The sequence below is a fragment of the Chiloscyllium punctatum genome, chromosome 36 (genome assembly GCF_047496795.1).
Source record: "Chiloscyllium punctatum isolate Juve2018m chromosome 36, sChiPun1.3, whole genome shotgun sequence".
NCBI classification, from domain to species: Eukaryota; Metazoa; Chordata; class Chondrichthyes; order Orectolobiformes; family Hemiscylliidae; genus Chiloscyllium; species Chiloscyllium punctatum.
This window is the reverse complement of record NC_092774.1, coordinates 2,424,505-2,444,386: the sequence shown is the minus strand read 5'-3', so window position 1 is coordinate 2,444,386 and position 19,882 is coordinate 2,424,505. Positions and strand designations below refer to the sequence as shown.

General features: G+C 43.0%; 1 long non-coding RNA gene across 1 annotated transcript in view; it reads left to right on the top strand.

Annotated features, from left to right (window-relative positions):
* LOC140460170 (uncharacterized) overlaps positions 1 to 19,016 on the top strand; it is a 29,023-nt gene extending 10,007 nt beyond the window's left edge. Inside the window, exons 2-3 of the long non-coding RNA XR_011953894.1 lie at positions 11,713 to 11,858; positions 18,561 to 19,016. This is a non-coding gene — a long non-coding RNA (uncharacterized lncRNA). The remainder of the gene's footprint in view (positions 1 to 11,712; positions 11,859 to 18,560) is intronic.
* Positions 19,017 to 19,882: the final 866 nt, after the last annotated feature.

The window sequence follows — 19,882 nt, the reverse complement described above, 5'->3', positions numbered from 1 at the left end:
CCATCCTGAGTTGGAATGACATCACTGTTCCTGCATCATCACTGAGTTTAAATGCTGCAAGTCTCTCCCTTATAGTTTCGACTGCAGCAGTTCAAAAAGACAGATCACCCCACTTTGGCCAATCCTTGTTTATGATTTGCAGAGCTGAGCAGTGGATGAGGCCAGAGCGATCATCTACTTTTTACTGACCACTCCCTCCCCCGTACCCCACAACCCCATCCCCAACCCCAACACCTATCCAGCACAGGTCAGTGGGTTGCTCACAGAACTGGCCCACTGCTACACTCGGGTTAAACAACGGAAATGGCTTTTTGGATGGAGCCCTTATCAACAAGAAGCAGTGTTACACACACCCAAACATAACCTCACCCTATCAGCAATGATTGATGGAAACCATACTCGAAATGTTTCATTGACTGTGTCAGATCCACATGCAGCAAATTGTTTCTGAGCTGAGAACGTTGTCCACCCTTGAATGTCCCCCTCCTGTGTTTTCCCTCCTGTTTTCTCCTTCACTGTTTACCCCTCAGACTTCACTCAGTAAGACCCTGTTGTGAAACCTCACCCAGGGCTCACCAAGGCCACACTGACCTTGACTGATTCAGTCACTGATGGGATTGAAGGAGTGTGAGGGAGTTGTTCAGTCACTGATGGGATTGAAGGAGTGTGAGGGAGTTGTTCAGTCACTGATGGGATTGAAGGAGTGTGGGGGAGTTGTTCAGTCACTGATGGGATTGAAGGAGTGTGAGGGAGTTGTTCAGTTACTGATGGGATTGAAGGAGTGTGGTGGAGTTGTTCAGTGACTGATGGGATTGAAGGAGTGTGGTGGAGTGGTTCAGTGACCACTCTTTCCCAAGTATGTTTCCCAAGATTACATCCTGCTTGACAATCTCCCTGACAGTGAGACACAGTGATGGAGGGGTTCTGTTACTGCACTCATAATCCAGAATCCTGGATTCACAAATCCCACCAGTTTGAGAACTTGAAATCCATTTCACAACGTCAGCATTCAAAAGTAAGCAATCGAGTTAGGAAGGAATCCAGTTGTCCTTTCCTGGTTTGCACATTGGTTCAGAGCAGGTTCTGATCGAGAGAATCAATACTACAGGGAATAGAATGGTAGGGTGGGGGATCCAGGCATAGTCTTGTTGATGGAGATGTGAGCATTGATGAAAATTCAGGAGATTTCTTCACTTGTCTTTCATATCCAGAGAGTATTCCCCAATAGATTTTCCACAGGAGATTAAATGGAGTTGATAAACTTTTTGGATAAGGGAGTGTGTCCATAAAATGTGGAAGGAGATTAAATGGGTGGTAATCCCAGGACAGTGTGGGTTGTAAATGGGCTGTGAATGACCCAGAGTTATTGGTTGTCTGATGATTCAATTATTCTCCATCACAAGGTTAATTCACTTTGTTGTTCACCAGTTAATCACCATCCCCAATCTGAGACAAACTCTGTTTTATTGGAACATAGAATATAGAACAATACAGCGCAGAACAGGCCCTTCAGCCCTTGACGTTGCGCTGACCTGTGTACTAATCTCAGTCCATCCCCCTCCACTATCCCATCATCATCCATGTGCTTATCCAAGGATTGTTAAATCTCCCTAATGTGGCTGAGTTCACTACATTGGCAGGCAGGGCATTCCATGCCCTTCCCACTCTCTGAGTAAAGAATCTCATTTGGTGTCTTTGTTTAAAATCTTGATCAAGGTCTTCAAGTTTAGGGTGAAGATTATCTACTTTAGAGACAATTTTGTCTGATATGGAAGGTGCTAGCTATGAAGAGAGGTCGAGTAGGTTAAGATTATTTTCATTAGCAAAGCGGAGATTGGGGGGGACTTGATTGAGGTCGACAAAATCATGAAGGGTATCGACAGGGTAGATAGAGATAAGCTTTTTCCCAGGGTGAGGTATTCAATAACGAGAGGTCATGCGTTCAAGGTGAGAGGTGAAAAGTTTAAGGGGGATACACGCAGAAAGTACTTTCCACAGAGGGTGGTAGGAGCCTGGAACGCGTTGCCAGCAGAGCTAGTAGAGGCAGACATGGTAGATTCATTTAAGATGCAACTGAACAGACGCATGAGTATGTGGGGAACAGAGGGATACAGCTGCTTAGGAATTGGGCGATAGGATTAGACAATGGATTTGGATCGGCTCAGGCTTGGAGGGCTGAAGGGCCTGTTCCTGGGCTGTAAATTATCTTTGTTCTTTGTGCTGTTTCTGTCCAAGGGATTGATTGTTCTTCACTCATACAGGGAGATTCATTTTTGACCCTCTTTACCCTTCACATTCTCAGACCTCTTTTCAGTAAATATAAGAATGAAGAATTGGTGTCAGTCACTAAATCAGAACCTTATTTCCATATGTAAAACACGGTGCTTATTCTTTTTAGTAACTTTATTCCCTCTGGGAGGCCCCCTGTTCAGTTTCAGTGGTGCTGCCTACTCCTACAGGAAACGTTAAGAGAAGGAAATAGCCCTGAGGTTGTTGCCAAGTTTCACACATCTGACAGCTCTGAATTAAAATATCAAACCTGTTTCTCATAACACGACAGCTGCACACTGTGAGATTCTGTTCAAATACAGAGGAAAATCAGAACTGGAGGAGACGTTCAGCCCCTTGATGCTGTTCCATTATTCACAGGTAGATCATAGCTGAGGTGTACTGACCTGTCTCAGTTCTAGATCCTTCAATGCTTCTTTCAGAAAATTGCTGTCAGTCTCAATGTTGAATTTTTCACTGGATTCTCCGGCTTCATCAGCTTCTCAGGGGAGAGAGTTTGAGATTTCCCTCACCCTTTGTGTGGAGAAATATTTAATAGCATCCCTGAATGACCTGGTTTGAATTTAAAGATCTGCACCCCCACCACCACTGGAGAAATCATTTCTCTATATTTATCCTATTGAATCTTTAATCAGCTTGAACCTCTCAATTCAATCACTCTTTAATCTCCTAAATTCCACATTTGAGGGAATATAAGTCAAATCAATGTAAATGCCACCTTGTTGTAACCCTGTTAGCTGGTATCATTCTGGTAAATCTCCACAGCTCCCTCTCCAATGTCAATCCATCCTTCCTGAGCTTCATTCCTGATATCAAGTGACATTCTCCTCGAATGATGGAACCAGAACTCTATTCAATTCCAGCATCAATTCCCCGTCTTTGTATTCCAATATTTATCATCAACTGCTGAACATTGAGAGATTCTATAAAAATGTGTTTGACAGATTAATTCAATCTCAAACGTAGCAGTTGTCTGTCACACATGAAGGAAACCTTCTGCCTTTACATTCATATCCTGCAGGATTGGTCATTCCACTTGTGGGATATTTATTTCAATGATCTGTATGATTGATGTAAATGATGAACTCTGTGTCTCAATGATCATGGTGCACTCTCCCTTCTCATCCCCATCCTGCAGCCTTTCACACACTTGATCACCCAGTGTCCAGTGTCCTTCTCCAGTGTCCAGCAGAGTGGGACTGTCCTCACTGGTTCCACACTTATCTGTCCAGTCATAGCCAGGGATTTTTAATATTTTTTCAAAGGATGTGAGTGTCATAGGCAAGGGCAGCATTTATTGCCCATCCCTAATTCCTCGAAAGTGAGGGCTTGCTGGACCAGTTCAGGGGGCACTTGTGTGTCAATTATATTGCTGTGGGTTTGGAGTCACAAGGCAAAAACCTTCATACACTTGTGATGCCAAAATATATAGGCTATGGGCCAAGTGATGGAAAATGGGGTTCGAACAGAGAACATTACAGTGCAGTACATCGCAGACATTCGATGTTGCAACAAAATGTGAAACCAAACTGAAGCCCATTTAACCTACACTATTCCATTCTCATCTATATCCAATGACCATTTAAATGCCCTTAAAGTTGGCGAGTCTACTCCGATTGCAGGCAGTGTGTTCCATGCCCCTATCACTCTCTGAATAAAGAAACTATCTCTGATATCTGTCCTATATCTATTTACCCCTTGTGCGAGCCATCGCCGTCCGCCCTACCTAATCCTCTGATTATCTTATACGTCTCAATTAAGTTACCTCCCAACCTTCTTCTCTCCGATGAAAACAGCCTCAAGTCCCTCAGCCTTTCCTCATCAGACCTTCCCTCCATACCAGGCAACATTCTAGTAAATCTCCTCTGAACCCTTTCCAAACCTTCCACATCCTTCCTATAATGCGATGACCACAACTGTGCACAATACTCCAAGTGCGGCTGCACCTGAGTTTTGTCCAGCTGCAGCATGATCTCATTGTTCCAAAACTCAATACCTCTACGAATGAAAGCTAACACACCATATGCCTCCTTCACAACCCTATCAACATGGGTGGCAAGTTTCAAGGATTTATGTACATGGACACCGAGATCCCTCTGCTCATCTGCACTTCCACGAATCTTATCATGAGCCCAGTACTCTGCATTCCTGTTCCTCCTTCCATAGCGAATCACCTTACACTTTTCCGCAATAAACTCCATTTACGACCTCTCCGCCCAGCTCTCCAGCTTATCAATGTCTCTCTGTAACCTACAACATCCTTCATCACTATCCACGACTCTACTGACCTTAGTGTCACCCACAAATTTACTAACCCAACCTTCTGTGCCTCATCCAGGTCATTTATAAAAATGACAAACAGCAGTGGACCCAAAACAGATCCTTGTGGTAGACCATTAGTAACTGAACTCCAGGATGAATATTTCCCATCAACCACCACCTTCTGCCTTCTTTCAGCTCACCAATTTCTGATCTAAACCGCTTAATCACCTTCAATTCCATGCCTCTGTATTTTGTGCAATAGTCTACTGTGGGGAACCTTATCAAACGCTTTACTGAAATCCATATACACCACATCGACCGCTTTAACCTTATCTACCTGTTTGGTCACCTTCTCAAAGAACTCAATAAGGTTTGTGAGGCACAGCCTAACCTTCACAAAACTGTGTTGACTGTCCCTAATCAACTTATTCCTCTCCAGATGATTACAAACTCTGTGTCTTATAACCCTTACCAACACTTTACCCATAACCGAAGTAAGGCTCACTGGTCTATAATTACCCAGGGTTGTCTCTACTCCCCTTCTTGAACAAGGGGACAACATTTGCTATCCTCCAGTCTTCTGGCACTATTCCTGTCGACAATGATGACATAAAGATCAAAGCCAAAGGCTGGGCAATCTCCTCCCGGGCTTTCTAGAGAATCCGAGGATAAATCCCTCTCAGCACAGGGGACTTATCTATTTTTACACTTTCCAGAATTGCTAACACCTCCTCCTTGTGAACCTCAATCCCATCAAGTCTAGTAGCCTGTATCTCAGTATTGTCCTCTACAACATTGTCTTTCTCTCGTGTGAATACTGACGCAGAGTATTCATTTCACTTCCCCTGTTAGGGGTGGTGGAGTGGTGCAGCGGGAGTACACTGGGCCCATAATCCAGAGGTCGATGGATCAATACCATCCTCTGCTATTGCTCAATGTCTCCTTGAGCAGCTTTCCTTTCTAACGGTGTTCTTTTAATGCTGCTGGCTGTGAATCTTATCAGATCGAATGGATTGGTTGGGGAGACAGTTAGAAGCAATGAGGAATTTGCAACAGCAACAGTGTATGATGGATAACAGTTATAGGATGGGGGGAAACTCTCAGATACAGTCACATAGATGGGTTAACTCCAGGAAAGATAAGAGAGGTAGGCAGCTAGTGCAGGAGTCTTTTGTGGGAAAAACCCATTTCAAACAGGTATGCTGTTTTGGAAAATGTCGGGGGTGATGGATTCTCAGGGGAACGTAGCACAAACAGCCAAGTTGCTGGTATTGAGACTGGCTCGAATGCAACGAGGGGTATGTCAGGTTCCAAGAGATCAGTTATGTTCGGGGATTCTCTAGTTTGAGGTACAGACAGACGTTTCTGTGGCCAGCAGCACAAAAGCAGAATGGTGTGTTACTCCCCTGGTGCCAGGATCAAGGATGTCTCAGAGAGGGTGCAGAATGTTCTCGCAGGGGAGAGGGACCAGCAAGAGGTCATTGTCCACATTGGAACCAATGGCATTGGAAGAGAAAAGGTTGAGATTCTGAAGGGAGATTACGGAGAGTTCGGCAGAAATTTAAAAAGGAGGCCCTCGGGAGTAGGAATATCTGGATTACTCCTGATGCTACGAGCTAGTGAGGGCAGGAATAGGAGGATAGAGTAGATGAATGCATGGCTGAGGAGCTGGTGTATGGGGGAAGGATTCACAATTTTGGATCATTGGAATCCCTTTTGGAGTAGAAGTGACCTGTAGAAGAAGGACAGTTTGCACCTAAATTGGAAGGGGACCAATATACTGGCGGGGAGATTTGCTCGAGCTGCTCGGGAGGATTTAAATTAGTAAGGTGGGGTGGTGGGACCCAGGGAGGTAGTGAGGAAAGAGATCAATCTGAGACTGGTACAGTTGAGAACAGAAGTGACTCAACCAGTCAGAGCAGGCAGGGACAAGGTAGGACTAATAAATTAAACTGCATTTATTTCAATGCAAGGGGCCTAACAGGGAAGGCAGATGAACTCAGGGCATGGTTAGGAACATGGGACTGGGATATCATAGCAATTACAGAAACATGGCTCTGTGATGGGCAGGACTGGCAGCTTAATGTTCCAGGATACAAATGCTACAGGAAGGATAGAAAGGGAGGCGAGAGAGGAGAGGGGGTGACATTTTAGATGAGGGATAGCATTACAGCTGTGCTGAGGGAGGATATTCCCGTAAGTACATCCAGGGAAGTTATTTGAGTGGAACTGAGAAATAAGAAATGGATGATAACCTTATTGGGATTGTATTATAGACCCCCTAATAGTCAGAGGGAAATTGAGAAACAAACTTGTAAGGAGATCTGAGCTATCTGTAAGATTAATAGGGTGGTTATGGTAGGGGATTTTAACTTTCCAAACATAGACTGGGACTGCCATAGTGTCAAAGGTTTAGATGGAGAGGAATTTGTTAAGTGTGTACAAGACAATTTTCTGATTCAGTATGTGGATGTACCTACTAGAGAAGGTGCAAAACTTGACCTACTCTTGGGAAATAAGGCAGGGCAGGTGACTGAGGTGTCAGTGGGGGAGCACTTTGGAGCCAGCGACCATAATTCTATTAGATTTTAAATAATGATGGAAAAGGATAGACCAGATCTAAAAGTTGAAGTTCGAAATTGGAGAAAGACCAATTTTGACGCAAGAACTTTCGAAAGCTGAATGGAGGCAGATGTTCGCAGGTAAAGTGACGGTTGGAAAATAGGAAGCCTTCAGAAATGAGATAACGAGAATCCAGAGAAAGTATATTCCTGTTAGGGTGAAAGGAAAGGTTGGTAGATACAGGGAATGCTGGATGACGAAAGAAATTGAGGGTTTGGTTAAGAAAAAGAAGGAAGCATATGTCAGGTGTAGACAGGATAGATCGAGTGAATCCTTCGAAGAGTATAAAGAAAGTAGGAGTATATTTAAGAAGGAAATCAGGAGGGCAAAAAGGGAACATGAGATAGCTTTGGCAAATAGAATTAAGGAGAATCCAAAGAGTTTTTACGAATACATTAAAGACAAAACAGTAACGAGGGAGAGAATAGAGCCTTTCAAAGACCAGCAAGACTTGCGGCCTTTGTGTGGAGCCGCAGAAAATGGGGGAGATACTAAATGAGTGTTTTGCATCAGTATTTACTGTGGAAAAGGATATGGAAGATATAGACTATAGGGAAATAGATGGTGACATCTTGCAAAATGTCCATAACACAGAGGAGTAAGTGCTGGATGTCTTTAAACGCATAAAAGATAAAAGTCGATAAATCCCCAGGACCTGATCAGGTGTATCCTAGAACTCTGTGGGAAACTGGAGAAGTGATTGCTGGGCCTCTTGCTGAGATATTTGTATCATCGATAGTCACAGGTGAGGTGCCAGAAGACTGGAGGTTGGCTAACGTGTTGCCACTGTTTAAGAAGGGTGGTAAGGACAAGCCAGGGAACTATAGACCAGTGAGTCTGAACTCGGTGGTGGGCAAGTTGTTGGAGGGAATCCTGAGGGACAGGATGTATATGTATTTGGAAAGGCTAGGGCTGATTAGGGATAGTCAACATGACTTTGTGCGTGGGAAATCATATCTCACAAACTTGAAGCTCGAGTTTCCCCATTTCATTTTCTTGTTCAAGCTGCTCCATCAGGGACTGAAGCCTTGGTAATTCAGTTGACTCACCTCTTGTATCAGTTTGCTTCTTTTCCAGTTTTAAATGCTCTGCTATTACCCCAATTATGTCTACTTTACTTGTCCCTGCTTTGAATCCTAACTTCCACGTCCTCACCAATTCTAACAGCCTGGCTTTGGTTACTTTTTGTCTATCACTCAGGGATAAAATGGCCCTCTTCAGGAACGTTTCTGTAACTGCCAAAGGCATTTATCCTTTTTCCAGTTCTTATTCCCTTACTTCCACTGACATGTTTGTAGCATCAGGTATCCCACAGTGAGCCTCCTGTTTTATGTTATGACTGAGATGAGAAAAGTGCACTGTCTTTCTGATCCCACTTCTCCATGGGTTAGGAAGGATGTGGAAGCATTGGAAAAGGTGCAGAGGAGATTTCCCAGGATGTTGCCTGGTCTGGAGGGAAGGTCTTATGAGGAAAGGCTGAGAGACTTGTGTCTGTTCTCATTGGAAAGAAGGAGGTGAAGGGGGGATTTGATAGAGACATACAAGATGATCAGAGGATTAGATAGGGTAGACAGTGAAAGACCTTTTCCTTGGGTGATGATGTCAGCTTGTACGAGAGGGCATAACCACTGATTAGCTCCCATATCTCTCCAAATTGTAACATCTTTCCCGTTTCCCCACCCCCCAACTGTTTTTCCTGAGTAAACTTTACCCACAGAGATGAAGTCTTTATAGCGATCAGGCACTAACTCAATAACCAGCCCCTGCCTTGGGGCTGTGCACTCTTCTGCAGCTCCTCAACTTTTCTTGGTATTTCCTTTACGACTGTCATTAATCCCACTGGCTTAGCCTCTTTCACCCACCTTTTCCCACAGTGCCTTTCTTCAATGACCAGCACTGTGATCTTATGTGTCCCACCTTCTGGCAGTGAAAACACTTTTTCCCAGTGCCTTTCTTAAACCCCAGGCACTGTAATTTTATGTATCCCAGTCCATTCCTGTGAAAACACCTTTCATCTCATTTCCACCCCCTTGGCCTTCTTTTTTAACCTGTGTAAACTATTCCCACTGTGCTCTATTCTTTGTTTTGTAGTAAAGGCTCTCCCCTTCTCCCAATTTCTATCCTGCACAGGATGAAATTCCTTTCGGAAGCTAAATTTCACCTTGTGCACTCTTGTATTCTCATCTGCCATCTCTGCCAGTCTTCTCACTTCTTCAACTTTCTGTTCATCCTCGTGAATTCTTATCATCTCTGGAAGTGAGTTTTTAAACTCCTCAGGCAGTGTAACCTCTCTTAGTGCCTCACATATCTTATCTATTTTTAAGGTCCACACCCATCTAAAATTACTATGTTTAAATCTTTCAAATCAACACAAGTCTGACCTGGTTCCTTCTTTATGTTTCTGAACCACTGTCTATATGCTTCTGGAACCAATTCATAAGCACTCAAACTAGTCTTTTTGACATCTGCATCATATCTTGACCCCTCATCTGACAGCACTGCATACACCTCACTAACTCTGCCTATCAGCTTAGTCTGAATGAGCATTACCCACAAGTTCTCTCACCACTCCATCGGCCTCGCCAATTTTTCAAATTAAATGAAGAAGGCTTCATCATCTTTCTCATCAAAATGTGGCAATGTTTTAACATATTTGTACACATCACTACCTTCTCTCTTCATCTCCATCCTGTTAACATGACTTTCCTGTCTTATTCACAACTTTGGAAGTTCAGATTCTCTCTCCTTTGCTCTTCCTTTTTCTCTTTGCTCAGCTAAGTCCCTTCTCTCCCTTCCTTTTCCCTCTAACATGGCTCTTCATTCCTTTTCTTTATCTTCTAACTCTGTTTGCCTCAGTTTTAATTGAAGTTTTTCTAACTCTACTGCACTTGTCTGTTTCTGAGATACCCCCCAGTGCTTGACCAACTCCATTACAATGTCAGCTTTACTTTTGTCCCTGGTTACACCCAATTCTAACCTGTTTGCGAATTCTAAAAGAATGTCCTTCCTTTGTCTTTCGAAACATTCTTGGCAAATTTTCACATGAAAAGGTCCCTTTGATAGAGTGTTTTCTTAAAGGTACAGTATATGTTTTCAACTTCAGAACATATATATCCTCTCTCATACTCACACTCTCAACCTCTCTCGCGCACAGTCACACACTCACTCCATGTCTTTTTCACACACACTGACTCACTCTCTCTCACACACTGACTCTATATCTCACATACACACACTCTCAAACACAATCCCACACACTCTCAACACACACACTCACATACACTCAGTCTCACACGCATGTTGGCTGTTGTCTCACTAAATGCCTGTATCATCACAGCAAGACTCCCTCAATGTTGTGCCCTCCTTCCCCAACAATATAGACAAGCTCACCATTGAACAGCCTCATTGTTGGCTGTAAGGGTGAAAGCGAGTATGTGTGTGTATGTCTGTGTATGCTCTCAGTGTTTTACACAAGCTCAACATTTTTATTTTGTGGTGGTTTCTGTATACAATGACAAAAACCCAATCGAGGGGTTCTGGGTGGTTTACTTACAGGGATGAGTTACAGGCAGAAATCTATTCGAGGGAACTGTCGATTCAGTGTTAACTCTGAAACCCACAATTATTTCCAATCTCTTACTGTGATATCAACATTTTACCCAAAGTTGTGGAAGCAACAGCACGATCATGTGATGCAGCATCACTTCCTTTGATGATGTGTGCTGTGTCTGATTAGCATATTACACTTTCAGAAGTGACAAAATATTCTCCAAATCCCAAACTCAGGTTGTTTCTGTAAATGGTGAACAACAGTGTTCCTAGCACCGTTCCTTGTAGAATATCACTTCCCAGCATTTGTCAATCTGAGTAACATCCTTTAATCACTATTCGTGGTTTGGTTTAGTTGCCAACTTGTTTTCTATTCTGTTGTTGTCCTTTGATTTACACCATTTGGTCTTTGCGATTTTATATCATCTCGCAGGCCTTTTGTAACTCCAAATGTATTACATTGAGTACATTAATCTTGTCGATACTTTCTGGGACTTCTTCAAAGAATGCAATCTGGTTGGTTAAGAGTTTCAGTATTTTATTCCTTGCTGACAGCACTTTGTGATATTTTTAGTTGACATGTTTCTGTTAGATTTCTGAAGGAGTTACAGAAATGATAAGAATACACGACAACAAATATATGTTTATAAATTCAAGCAAAGGGAACAGGCTCAGAGAATGAGCAAAAAGCTGATGTGATTAGTATTTTTAAGACTGGAGATAGATTGAAAGCTTCATAAACCTCTCAAGGAACTGTTCCCGCTTTCTAGCAGCACAATGATTGTTTATGATTAATATGTGACAGATGTCCGAAACTCAGTGATAACATCAAGATCAGTTCCTTCTCCTTCCACTTCCTCTCAGAGATCACAGTCAGGTTTAATCTGAGCAGGGGGATCTCCCAGAGGGACTTGGTTACTAAAAGGAATAAGTACATTGATACTGATATGAAAATCAAATTCTGATTTTATTCTTTGCTCCAACAAACAGGTATATATTTACTGAAAGGTGACAGACCGGCAGAACTGAAACTAATTGCAAAAGACCTCCAACATCATGGCTTTAACCTCACATCAGAATGGTTAGAGCCTGCAATGAACATTCAGATTCTTTTGTGAAACATGTCCACGAGGAAGGTATGAATAGGAAATTGGACTATTGCACAGAGAATTTTATCGTCTGTTAAGTTCAAGATTTTTAGTTTATGTAAAGAAGGCTCTCAGAAAAATGTGTCAGCACAATTAGTGTCTGACTGTACACGGACTGAGGGAACAACACAAACACACATTTATCGTGGGAGACAATACACAGATTGAGGGAACGTTAGGGAACCACGGTGATAGTATGGGAACTGTGCACTAATTGAGGACGCTATGCAGGAGCACAGTTACACAGTGGGACTTTATACAGGTTGAAAGAATGCTCCAGAAATACTTACTATGGGACTGAATGCCGAGTGAGAAAGCTGAACAGAAACACAGTTGCAAGATTGTTCAGTGAGAGCGAAGTACAAATACATGGTTACAGTGCTGACTGTGCACGGAGTAAATGAACTATGGAGAAACATTTACAATGTGGGACTGCACACACAGTGAGGGATACTTTAGTATATCAGTAACTGCATAATTGTACACAAAGTGAGGGGCTCTACAAAAACACAGTTACAGTGTCAGACCCCAATCGGAATGTGAGAAGTCGACAGAAACACAGTTAGAAGATGGGACTATACTTTCAGGATTCATTCGAGTGTGTAGTGGATATCAAGCCCTCTACTGGAGTTAGCACAAAGTTCCAAATGTTAAAATAACTACACAGAATTTCCTATTTCATCTGATTAACAGATCCAAGTAGATAGAAAGCATGGACCAAGTTTTTGTCCTGAGCAAGAAGTCAGAAAGATTGTAGCTACAGATAAACATCTGTGTATAACACAACAAACTAAAACTCCAATCCCCTTATAAACTCCTCCTTAAACTCACAGTCAGAAAAACAGACAGGGAAAAGTAGGTTTCAGACATAGGAATACCTGTAAACATTTCAGTGGTTCCTATTAACAGGTTGTTGAGGTGATCCTTATGATTATTACACCAGTTAGAATGTTGCTTTTCAATCATATTTCTGCAAACGTTTCCACTGTTTTGCACGAGACACAAAGTGCATGGTTCACTGATAAAAGGGCTGTGACGTCTCAGTTAAAAGTCACAGCTTACAACAACCCCTGAATGAAAGAGGAACAGATTTTCATGTTTAAAATGGGTTGGAACTGGAGAGACCAGAGAATCAACTCCCATGGAGATCAAACGACTTCTCTCTGTGATGTGTTTCCACCCCAAAAGGTTCAGTTCCCAGAAAACTAATGACACAATTGTTGGTAGGCAAAAGGCTTTTGCCACCGATAACTGGTCACTAGTCCATAGACCAATACATAGAAACACAGATATGTGTGGAACTATACACAGAGTAAGGGGATTCTACAGAACATAGTTGTATTGTGGGATTGTACAGATATCGAGGAAACTGTATACAAGCATAACAGAAACCAGTGTGGTGCTTTTCACAGATTGAGGGGATGATACAGAAATACATTTTAGGTCATGACTAGCACAAAAGAAGTTTTCTGTTGCTGTGTGATGTGAATGACTTTGGTTCCAGGACCTCGCAGCTGCAGTTCCTCATAATAGTGTCCCAAGTCCAACCATCTTTAAGAATGGCCTTTGCTCCATCGTTAGGAAAGAAGTGGTAATGTTTTCAGTTGATTGCACAATGTATAACAACCATTCATAACTACTCATACATTGCAGCAGTCCATCTCCTTACGGAGCAAGATCTGAACCACATTCTCTCTTGGGTCGTGAAGTAGGAAGGAACTTTCACATGAGTGCCAGGCAATGACCATTTCCAACAAAGGAGACCAGAGCTATCTCCCCCTCACATCCAATCTCATTATCATCATTGAATCCCCCACTATTAATGTCTTGGAGTTACCACTGACCAAAACCGACTGGACCATCCATCTCAATACTGTGTCTCCAAGACAAGATCAGATGATGGGAATTCCCTCACGAGGAGCTGTCATGGAAAATAGCAAATTTCTTTCCCCAAAGGTCATCAGTAAACCAGATGGATTTTCTTCTGAGGATCGACAGTGGTTACATGGTCATCATTAAGTCAGATTTTGATTCCAGATATTTCTTGGGGTTGTCTGCCATGGTATCTGGGATTATATGACCCGAAAACATTACACTGGGTTTCTGCATTGTATCAGGGGAGGTATATTGGTAATGTCACTGGGCCAGTAATCCAGAAATCCATTATTAATGTTCTCAGGATATGGGGTCCAATCCCACAGTGGGACATGGTGAAATTTGAAATGATTAAAAATCTATCATAATAATATACCAATGGCGATCATGTAACCTCTGTCCTTTGTAAAAATCAATGTGGTTCACTAATGGCCTTTCGTGATGGAAATCTGCCATCCTTGACCCCAGGGCAATTAGGAATGAGCAGTAAATGCCAGCCTAGCAAATGATGACCACATCCCACAAACAAATACAAATATAAAAATACAAGTCCGGTGTGATCACCCCCACCTCCTCCCAGTATATGTGACCCCACTATGGTGATCAGCGATTTTAATAATGGGATCAAAAACACCAGATCCAAATATTCTTTGCACAGAAAGATAAGCAGCACTGTAAATAAAACATCAGGAAGCATCAAATTAGCAAGAAATAATAGACCAAACTGTGGCAAATAAACTCCAATGTTGGCAATTGTGTGGTCATCCACTTCAGAACCAGAACGGGTAGATCTGAATACTTTCAAAACAGTGATAAGTTAGGAACACTGATGGGACAAAGACTCATAGGGACTCGTACACATAGATAATTAAAATATCATCATCGGTTACAGAAAATAACAAAACATGTTTAAAAGAATGTTAGGGTTTGCGACTAAATGCTATATTTGAGAAAGCCAGGTGGTGGAGGATAAAACTGGAGCCATATTGTGACACTTACCGCGATACACATCCTCCCTCATCCCCATCCTCCCTCATCCTTATCCTCCCACATCTCCATCCTTCCTCATCCCCATTCTCCAACATTCCCACCCCATCTCATCCACATCCTCACTCTTCCCTGTCCTTTCTCATTCCCATCCTCCTTCATCCCCATCCTCCCACATTCCCATCCACTCTCATCCCTTTCTTCCCTCATCCCCATCCTCCCTCATTCTTCTCCTCTGAGATGCCCATCGTCCGTCATCCCATTTCTCCTGTATCCCCATCCTACCCCATTCCCATCCTCCTATATCCCCATCCTCCCTCATCCCCATCCTCCCTCATCCCCATCCTCCCACATTCCCATCCTCCCACATCCCCTTCCTCCCTCATCCCCATCCTCCCTCATCCTCATCCTCCCACATGACCATCCTCCCTCATCCCCATCCTCCCACATCCCCATCCTCCCTCATCCCCATCCTCCCACATTCCCATCCTCCCACATCCCCTTCCTCCCTCATCCCCATCCTCCTACATTCCCATCCTCCCTCATCCCCATCCTCCCTCATCCCCATCCTCCCTCATCCCCATCCTCCCACATCCCCATCCTCCTACATCCCCATCCTCCCACATTCCCATTTCTCCTGTATCCCCATCCTCCCTCATCCCCATCCTCCCTCATCCCCATCCTCCCACATCCCCATCCTCCCTCATATACTTTCTGTGGAATGTGGACATTGCCAGCCTGGCCTGCATTTCTTGCCTGTCCCTAGTTGCCCCCTTGAGAAGGTGGTGGTGAGCTGTCTTCTTGAACCGCTGCAGTCCACCTGCTGTGGTTGACCCACAATGCCATTTGGGAGTGAATTCCCGGATCTTGACCCAGCGACACTGAAGAAACGGTGATGTATTTCCAAGTCAGGATGGTCAGTGGCTTAGAGGGGAACTTGAAGTTGGTGGTGTTCCCACATATCGACCTGAACACGTGATGGTCTCCATTTCGTCATTAAAACTTCCATTTTAAGATCCTAACATTCTGGGACACACTCAGATCCTGCTTCTGTGTACGCTTTTTGATACAACTGCTTTGTTGTAATTTGACTAACCTCTCTGAACTAAAAATATCCACTTTGTCCTCCACCTGTTTCTGTTTTTTTTCTCAGCCATTCAATCAAACAACGTTTCTGATAATTGAACTTTAATTTCCTTATCTTTATTCTTTGATTTCCCTCCTATTTTAACCTGTGGCTTTGTGACCTTTTTACCACAGAGTCAGGAGAATTCCCAGGATATACTGCCTGTAACATCTTACTGCCTGATTTTCCACAGGCCTTTCAACCACAATAGGTATCCCTCCCACCTGTGATCCAGCTGTATCATACCTGAGGATAAACTGGATTAGAGAATCTCACCCTGTTATAAACGATCTGCATTATCTTCAAAGACATCTCATCCTCCTTTACGACCTGAGCATTTCTCTTTTCCCCAGTTTCTATCCCTCACAGATTGGAATTGATGCTCAAAGTCAAACTTTGATTTTATCAACAACCCATAATCATCAGCCATTTCAGCTGCTAATCTTGCTGCGTTAACACTCTGCCCTTCCACCAGTTCTCAAATTCAGGAAGTGTATATTTGAACTCCTCCAAGCTAATGGTCTCTCTCACATGTACTTAATGATCATACTGCTATGAAGGTTTAGATATGTACTGTCCCTTTAAGAGGGACTGGAAGCTGGCATGGGCTGAGAAAGGCACAAAGTGTGCGGAAAGAATCTAAAATGTAAAATTTGACTATGAAACCTATAGTGCAGAGGAGTTGCCATGATACAAAAACAAATTCGATTCGGTCAATTAGTTTAAATTATAGCCAGATACCAAAATTAAATCAAATTTGAATTTAGTGTTTTCATGACAACAAACCAATGAAATGATCCGATGCTTTGAGGTATAAAACCAGATACGTCGAACAGTTAAGGGGAGAACTACCAAAAAAACCAACAACTGCAGATTGCTAGCTGCATAACAGAGGAAGATATAAAGAGAAGATTGGACAGCTGGCTGGTTTTGAAATTTGAATTTTTTTTTGTAAATCTTAATCGTGTTTTTAATCGCTCAGTATTGTAGAGTGGGGAGGTAAAGGAAACATTTAAGAAAAAGGAGTTGTAAATAGTTGTTGGCTTTAATATTTTCCATCGGACTTAAAAAGTAAATTGTTAATTTTTCCTTCAAATAGTGATCTTTGCCTCTTGAAATTTAACAGATTACGGCACAAGATGAGCTTCTCTGTTTGTCAGGTTTAAATTAGCAGGAGGGGTTTACCCCGTGTTGTAACAGTTTGGGGACTTTCGTCCAGGATTTGAACAGGTTTAGACAGATTCAGTCTGAGATTTGGACAGATTTGTAAACATTTGGAATACGAGAAAAACCCAGTCGATTTAAACATTTGCAGATTAGTGTCCCATTTCTTGAAATAAAACATAGGTGAGACAACTTGTTTAATTTCGGTGACTTGTTGTTGGTGAAATTAAAAGCGAGAGAAATGGCTCTTAAAATTGCTAAAGAGGTTCTGGGGTTTGAAAATGATTCTCAACTTTGCCAGAAAATTTAGAAGGAAAGAAAAAAGCCATACTTTTAGAATTAGCAAAGAAGTTGGATTTGGGTTTAACCAAGGACAAAAGTAAAGCTGAAATTGTAAAGGAATTACTCAAACATTTGTGTCAGAGAAACAGACAAGTGCATTAGAGGTAGAAAAAAACATGAATTACAATTGAGGAAAATGGAGATAAAAGATAAAGAAAGAGAGAGAAGGTTTTTAGCTGAGCAAAGAGAGAGAGAAGAAAGGGAGACAGAAAGAGAGACAGAGGAAAAAGAAAGAGAGAGAAGGTTCTTAGCTGAGCAAAAAGTGAGAGAAGTTGCGACTGAGTCAGCAAAGTCGTTAACAGGATGGAGATTAAAAGAGAACATAGTGATATATACAAATATGTCAAAACTCTGCCACGTTTTGATGAGAAAGATGCTGAAGCCTTCTTTATTTCATTTGAAAAAGTGGCGAGACAGATGAAGTGGTCTGAGAATTTATGGGTAATGCCAGTTCAGACCAAACTGGTAGGCAGAGCTAGTGAGGTATTTGTCTCACTGTCAGATGAGGGGTCAACAGATGATGAAGAGTTCAAACAACCTATTTTAAGTTCTTATGGATTGGTACCAAAAGTGTATGGACAGCCATTCAGAAACATAAAGAAGGAACCAGGTCAGGCTTATGTTCAGTTCGTAAAACATTAAACATAGTCATTTTGATAGATGGGTGCTGACTTTCAAAAGAGAGAAGACCTATGAGGGGCTAAGAGCTAATTGTGCTGGAGGAGTTTAAAAACCCACTTCTAGAGATGGTAAGAATTCATGTGGATGAACAGACAGTTCACAAAGTGAGAAGGACAGCAGGATGAGCAGATGAAAACATCTTGGTGCAGAAGACAAACTTCAGGCCAGAATTTCACCCTGTGAGGGATAGAAGTTGGGAGAAGGGGAGATCCTACACTATGAAAGAATGAGTAGAGAACACTGGTCAGAATTTAACACAGGTTAATAGAGAAGCCCAATGTAATGTTAAAAGATTAAATGGGAATATCTCTGTAGACATTCATGTAATATTAAAGAGTTAGACTGCAAAGCTGAACATTCTGGAAGTGGGTTGGGGTGACATTCTGTCTCCCAGATAGCATGCAGGAATGTGGATAACTGTCCAGTGTAATTCATGCTTCATTTAGTCATTTACTACTACTCCCCCTCCTATTATCAAATTAAACTCTCATTTAATCTCTTCTGTCCTTTCATAGCCAGGTTTGCTTGCATGATTATCCCCAACACTGAGGCCAGCACACCTCCACTGTCTAAGGAAGAAGCAAAGCCAGAACCCATTTGCAGGGCCACCCTGAAGCTTGGACACATCACACCGACATTGTCTTGGGGAATCACTGAGTCAGGAAATCATCTGCATAATGATTCCCCAGGATGGGAACAATAGCATTTGCATTATCTCCGAGGATGATCTCATACTCCCATTGGAGCTGGGGGAACATGTGACTGTGAGTGACTGGGGGTTGTCTTGAGTGGCATGTGACTGTGGGGGAGTGGCCAGAGCATCTGTAAGCATTGCCAACTGACCTGGATAAAGGGGATGTAGTTTCTTTGTTCAGGGTCTCTCTTCTGACTTGACTGCACACGCCTGGGAAGAGTATCAGAGGGGTTACCTCGCTTGTACAGGCTTTATTAAAGTTTAACTGTTTTCAGAAGTTGGTGTGAGTAAATTACATCATGTGTGTGAAACCTCTGGAAAAGAACCGAACATATGGTGGTAGCGGTGGGATTCCAACATACACGGAGCTTCCAGGTGGACTGAATAAGCAAGTGCCTGAATGTTGGTGGTGTGAGATGGATGGGTCCACAAGGTAAACTTCACCTTGATCTCTCTCTCTCTAAACTTCACACCCAGTTGACCCCTTGTCTCCTGGGACTCGATGGGGATGGAATCTTTGAGCTACTCCTGCACTTGGACACTAACAAGTCACTTTGCACGAAGCTGGGGTTTTAAAGGGATTAGAGTCCCCAGGGTTAAATCATGGTCAGTGTTCCCAAGGTTGAATCAGGGTGAGACCCCAGGGTTAAATCGGGGTGAGAGTCCCCCAGGGTTAAATCGGGGTGAGAGTCCCCCAGGGTTAAATCAGGGTGAGAGTCCCCGGGGTTAAATCGGGGTGAGAGCCCCCTAGGGTTAAATCAGGGTTAGAGTCCCCAGGGTTAAATCGGGGTGAGAGTCCCCCTGGGGTTAAATCAGGGTGAGAGTCACCAGGGTTGAATCACGGTGAGAGTCCCCAGGGTTAAATCAGGGTGAGAGACCCCCAGGGTTAAATCAAGGTTAGAGTCCCCCAGGGTTAAATCGGGGTTAGAGTCCCCAGGGTTAAATCAAGGTTAGAGTCCCCCGGGTTAAATCGGGGTGAGAGTCACCAGGGTTAAATCGGGGTTAGAGTCCCCAGGGTTAAATCGGGGTGAGAGTCCCCCTGGGGTTAAATCAGGGTGAGAGTCACCAGGGTTGAATCACGGTGAGAGTCCCCAGGGTTAAATCAGGGTGAGAGACCCCAGGGTTAAATCGGGGTTAGAGTCC